Source organism: Parasteatoda tepidariorum, chromosome X2 (genome assembly GCF_043381705.1).
Source record: "Parasteatoda tepidariorum isolate YZ-2023 chromosome X2, CAS_Ptep_4.0, whole genome shotgun sequence".
Lineage (NCBI taxonomy): Eukaryota > Metazoa > Arthropoda > Arachnida > Araneae > Theridiidae > Parasteatoda > Parasteatoda tepidariorum.
In genome coordinates, this window is record NC_092215.1 from 26,187,209 (window position 1) to 26,193,208 (window position 6,000).

Genomic DNA, 6,000 nt, shown 5'->3' on the forward strand with positions numbered 1-6,000 from the left:
GAATTACGAAAGACTGAAAAATTTGCATATTTGAAATCCTTGCTTGGAGGAAGCGCTCTCGCATCGATATCTGGATTTGCTATTAGTGATCAGAATTATGATTCCTCTATCGAGATTCTGAAAGAGCGTTTTGGAAGAACGGACATTGTGATAAGCTCTCATATGACGAAACTTCTTCCTATTGAACCTATTCGAAATGTTTCTAACTTAAAAGCTCTAAGAAGACTTATGATGAATGTGAAATACAAATAAGAAGCCTGTCATCATTGAATGTAACTGCAGGAAGTTATGGAAATTTACTATGCCCAATTATTCAGCAGAAGCTTCCAGAAGAGCTAAATTTTGAATTCAATCGATGTCAGAAATCAGAAAAAGAATTTGATATACAAGAACTTTTAAGTTTTTTGAAAAAGGAAATTAACTGTCGTGATTAGTCACACGAAGAATAATTATAGCCAAGATTTATCCAGATTTGAGCAGAAGGGAAAATCTAACTTTTATCGGAATAAACCTGGTACTGCATCCGCCTTGTCAACAATAAATTATAGATGCATTTTTCGTGACTGTGAAAATCATTCAAAGTATAACTGCAATGTTTTTGAGATTGAAAAGAAGCTAGAATTCCTAAGAAGAAAAGGAAGGTGTTTTTTATGTTTCGGAAGAAATCATATGTCCACTCAATGCAGAAATAAATTTTCGTGTAAAAAATACAGAGGAAAACATCATGACTCAATTTGTTTCAAATCGGACTTGAATGACAAAGAAGAAGAGAAGGAGTCCAAAACATTAGAAGTAAGTCAAAATTCTTCATCTAAATTTGGATCTAATATAGTTTTACAAACTGTAAATGCTATAGCAGAAGGACCTCAAAATCATTGTTTTGTAAGATGTTTAATTGACGGAGGTTCTCAAATTTCAGTTATTACTAAAGAATTATCCAGAAAATTAAATTTAAAAGTTAAAGGAGAAAAAGAAATGCAAATTCATACATTTGGTGAAAATCACCCGAAAAAATATAAAAACAAAATTTTAGAATTAACTTTAAGAAATATTAAAAACCCTGAGAAAAGTATCACTTTTGATTTCATCGAAGTTTCAGTGATTACATCAGCGAACATAAAAATGCCAAGTAATGAAATAAAAAATAAACTAAAGAGCCTTGGAATAACGTTACTAGAGCCTAAGTGGAGTGATTCTAGATTTATGGGTGAAAATGTTTCGATTTTGTTTGGCGCCAACATATTGTGGTCTATAAGTAATGATCGAATTAAAAGAATTAATTATTCTGCTGTTGCACTTGAAACTATTTTCGGATGGTGTGTGCAAGGGAAATTCCCCTCCTCAGACTGTAATGAATTGACGAATGTTATGACTAATCTGACCCTGGAAGAAAATATGAGTATAAACGAGTCCTTGAAAATGTTTTGGGAAACCGAATCAATTGGAATAAAAAATATCTGCGAAGAAAAAGAAACAGAAAAAGCTTTGGAATTATTTTCTTCATCAATCACTCAGAAGGAAAAGAGATATGAAATTAAATTACCGTGGAAGGAGGAAAAAATAAAACTTAAAGATAATTATAAAAATGCAAAATTTCGTTTTTTCAAATTGTTGCAAACATTTAGGAAGAACTTAGAATTATTTGAAGAATATAAAGAAGTTATTCAAGGGCAATTAAAAGAAAAAATTGGTGATGATTCAAAATCCAGTGATGTAATATACTATATTCCTCATCATGCAGTGATAAGGCCTGAGCATGCAACTACAAAATTAAGGATTGTGTATGATGCTTCATCAAAAGAAAAAGAGGGACTTTCTCTCAATGACTGCCTTTTAGATGAACCTAACTTTTTACCGGATTTACTAAAAATTCTCCTGAGCTTCAGAAAATATCGAATAGTTATGACATCGGATATAGAGAAAGCATTTCATCAAATTTCTATTTCTCAAGAGGACAGAGATGCTATGCGTTTTCTTTGGCTTAATGATGAGTCGGATTTACAAAATCCTAAAATTGCAGTGTACAGATTTTGTAGACTAATATTTGGAGCCAAGCCAAGTCTATTTTTGCTTGCTGCCTGTATTAAGCATCATCTGAAGAAATTTCAAGATATTTATCCAAAGACATTTCAACTACTAGACAATTCCTTATATGTCGATGATTTCATCACTGGAGTAGACTCAGAAGACGAGGCTCGCGAAGTCTATCATGAAGCTAAAACAATTATGAAGGAAGCATCTATGAATTTAACCAAATGGAACTCTAATTCGGAAGAATTAAAGAAAGAATTTCCCCCAGAAAGTAAAACTTTAAAATTAAATATGCCTGAAGCTACATCAAAGGTGCTTGGACTGAAATACTCTTCAACAGATGATTGTTTTACATTCTCACCAGATGATGTTGTGGATACTCCTTCAGAGAAGAAATTGACCAAAAGAACTATTCTTCAGATTTCATCGAGACTGTTTGACCCCTTGGGCTACCTGTCGCCACTTTCCATTCAAGCAAAAATTATGTTTCAAAAACTCTGGCTAGATGGCATTGATTGGGATCAACCGGTGCCAGAAGAAATAAAAGCCAATTGGAACTGCTGGTACAACCAACTACAAGGATTATGTGAAGTCAATATACCATGTTGGTATTTTCGATCGAGAGAGACTCCACAGAGTTTAGAAATACATGTATTTTGTGATTCTTCGCAAACTGCATATGGAACTGTTCTCTATTTGAGATTCACCGTTTCTAGTGAAATTCAAACAGCGTTTGTTCCAGTCAAAGGAAAGGTAGCTCCTTTAAAGAAAATGACTTTGCCTCGGTTGGAGCTCATGGCTGCAGTTATTGGAGTGCGATTGTTGAAAGTTGTGCAGGAGCAATTTCCTGATGCAAAAGCTCGTCTATGGACTGACAGCTCAATTGTGCTCAACTGGATTAGAGGATCAGCATATCGTTGGAAAACTTGTGAAAAATCGTGTCAGTGAAATAAAAGAAAGTACACCTCCAGAAATGTGGTACCACTGTCCAGGCAGTGATAATCCGGCTGACAAGATAACCCGTGGTGTGAAAAATCAAAGATTTAGTGTGTGACAGTGTGTGGGCCTATGGTCCTTCTTGGTTATCCGAATCAGAAGAAAACTGGCCTGATAAAAATTCTTCTGAAATCGTATTACTTTCTTCTTGTGATGAAGAAAGATGTGATATGACACCTGTTGTTAAAAATTGTGAAATTCAACCTATTTTGTGCATTTCAAAGTTCAGTAAAATTCGAAAATTAGTGCGTGTGACATCCTACGTTTTCAGATTTATTAATATTCTGAAGACAAAGCAAAAGTGCACAGGTCCGATTTCTGTACTGGAAACTGAAAAATCTTGGGAATACTGGATTAAAATGTCCCAAGCACAGAGTTTTTATTCAGAAATCCAAAATCTTAAACAAAATAAAAGTGTAGATAAAAATTGTAAATTAGCTAATGTTAATCTCATGCTAGATGATAAAGGTATTCTAAGAGTGAAAACTAGATTAATTAATTCATCTTTAGATGTGTATGAAAAATGTCCAATTGTTCTTTCTAATGATTATTTTGCAAAATTAATTGTTTATGATTGTCATGAAAAAGTATTACAGAATGGTGTTAATGAAACTTTAATTCAGGTAAGAAGTAAGTTTTGGATTTTAAAAGGGAGACAATTTGTTAAATCTATTTAGTATAATTGTAGAATTTGTAAAAAATTTACAGCTAAAGGGGGTAAAGAAATTATTTCACCTTTACCTATTGATAGAGTAGAGAAATCTCAACCATTTGATATTACTGGTATTGATTTTGTTGGGCCATTGTATTTAAAAGATAATACTAAAGTGTATATAAGTTTATTTACATGTGCTGTTACTCATAATATTCATTTAGAATTAATATCTAATTTAAGCACTGAATGTTTTTTGCTATCATTAAGACGATTTTTTGCTCGTAGGGGTATTAGTAAAGTTATATACTCTGATAATGCTAAAACCTTTAAGTCTGCCGATAAAGAACTTAAATATTTGTATAAAATGTGTAAAAATGAAGAAGTGAGTAACTTCTTAGAGAATCATCAATTAGAATGGAAATTCATTGCAGAAGGTGCCCCATGGTGGGAAAGGCTTTTACGATCTGTTAAAAATTGCTTAAAAAAAGTTTTGGGTAAAACTTCTTTTTGTTATGAAGAATTAATTACTGTATTAACTGAGGTAGAATCGGTAATTAACTCCAGACCATTAACTTATGTTTACAATGATTTACATGAGCCTGACCCCTTAACTCCTTCACATTTTACTGTTGGGTCACGTTTAACTACTTTACCTTCTCCAAATAACCTTAATTTAATGTCAAATAAAGTGGAATTAACTAAAAAGTGGAAATATAGATTACTATTGTTGGATCATTTTTGGAAAAGATTTTTTAAGGAATATTGATTAGAGTTAGGATCTGTTATGTTTTCTAAACAATCAAAAAATGTGAATACTTATAAAGTTGATGATGTTGTTCTGGTGAGAGAAGATAATGTTAAGCGCCATAATTGGAAATTAGGAAGGATTAAAAGTTTGTTTACTGGTAGAGATGGAAAAATTAGATCATGTGAGATTCAATTGGAAAACAATGTTGTTAAAAGACCTATTGAAAGACTATAATTTAGAAGTGCAATAAATAATTAATGCATCCAATAAATGGATGCATGGTGGGGAGTGTTAAATTATATCTAAAATTTATGTTTAAAATTAATATCAATAGATGGCGCTGTGCCAATTATTTACTTTCTCATATTTGTTATATTCTTATTCCCTCTTGTGCTGTCCATATGAAATAAACGTTGTGTTCGTTTCTCTGGAGTCATGTTTATTTTGGATATCCAAGTATCTTTAGAGTACAGATTTAATATATCCATTCCTTATATTTTTCATCAAGTGTCCATAAATTATTAAAAAAACACTTTCCTGGCATTTCAAACAATTTCACATTTGAATGAAGTATCAAGGCTACTACATGTGCTAAGAGAAGAATTGAATTTCTCGAACCCTATGGATGTAGAAGGTCGATGCAGGTCTTCAGCTGATAAAGTTCATAAGTACTGCCTAAAAATAAGTCAAGACTAAGACTGGGCTTTTGGGCTATAAATCGAAATATTGCGACATACCGATTTAACGCCTGTATCGGCAGGCCGATACAGCAACTCTCTTTCCAGGCGATGCATCAGAAATCTGATTTAAGCCGTCGAGTAGAGAAGAAGAACTATATAGCGATATACGATTTAGCGATACAAGACACGCAAGGATCTCTTACATTCCGATGCCAACTCGCGCTAGGGAAGACAATGTTCGTATCGTTATATTGAAACGGCCTTGATTGGTGAGCGGTAGAATCAGAATCAGTTTTGAGAACATATATCGTGATCTCGCATGCTTGTTTCCGCACCTCTTAGTTTTTTTTCTTTGTCGCAACTTGATATCGTTTCTTGTAGATTATTTTCAGTGGGACTGACTTTGTGATCGCCGTCATTACCTTGTTCTGAACATAATCTATTATTGAAAAGAATATATAAAGAAGTGTTTCTTAATTAGGTAAATTTTTTTTTCAAACAAAACTTTCTTTTTTTTTTTTAAATGTGAAAATTAATTTTGATACTATAAGTTTAAGTATTATTTTACATTATTGAATTTATTACAAACGGAAATCTAATTTAAGGTGCCCATAAAGAATTAAATTAAAAAGTAATTAAATTTGTTAGGCTATTTTTTACTTTATTTTAATTTATTAAAAGTTTTTTGGATAAAATAATAATTTAATGGGTTTTTATTACTGATTTTAAATTTATAAATCTTTAGTTGTTTTCATTTTTATAAATAAAATTATAACAAAACTTATTTTTCCTCTTTTGGATTTGGACATAAGTCAATCAACTCTGTTTATTCAAAAAAATTAGTAATGTTTGCGATTGCGACTTCTTTTTTTAAAATCATTTAGCACTTT

The 6,000-nt window shown here is 31.9% G+C and overlaps 1 protein-coding gene across 1 annotated transcript in view; it reads right to left on the reverse strand.

The window, feature by feature from the left end:
* The window catches only part of LOC107444366 (E3 ubiquitin-protein ligase SHPRH), a 124,933-nt gene that overhangs the window by 39,477 nt on the left and 79,456 nt on the right, over positions 1-6,000 (reverse strand). The gene's annotated exons all lie outside the window — the stretch shown is intronic.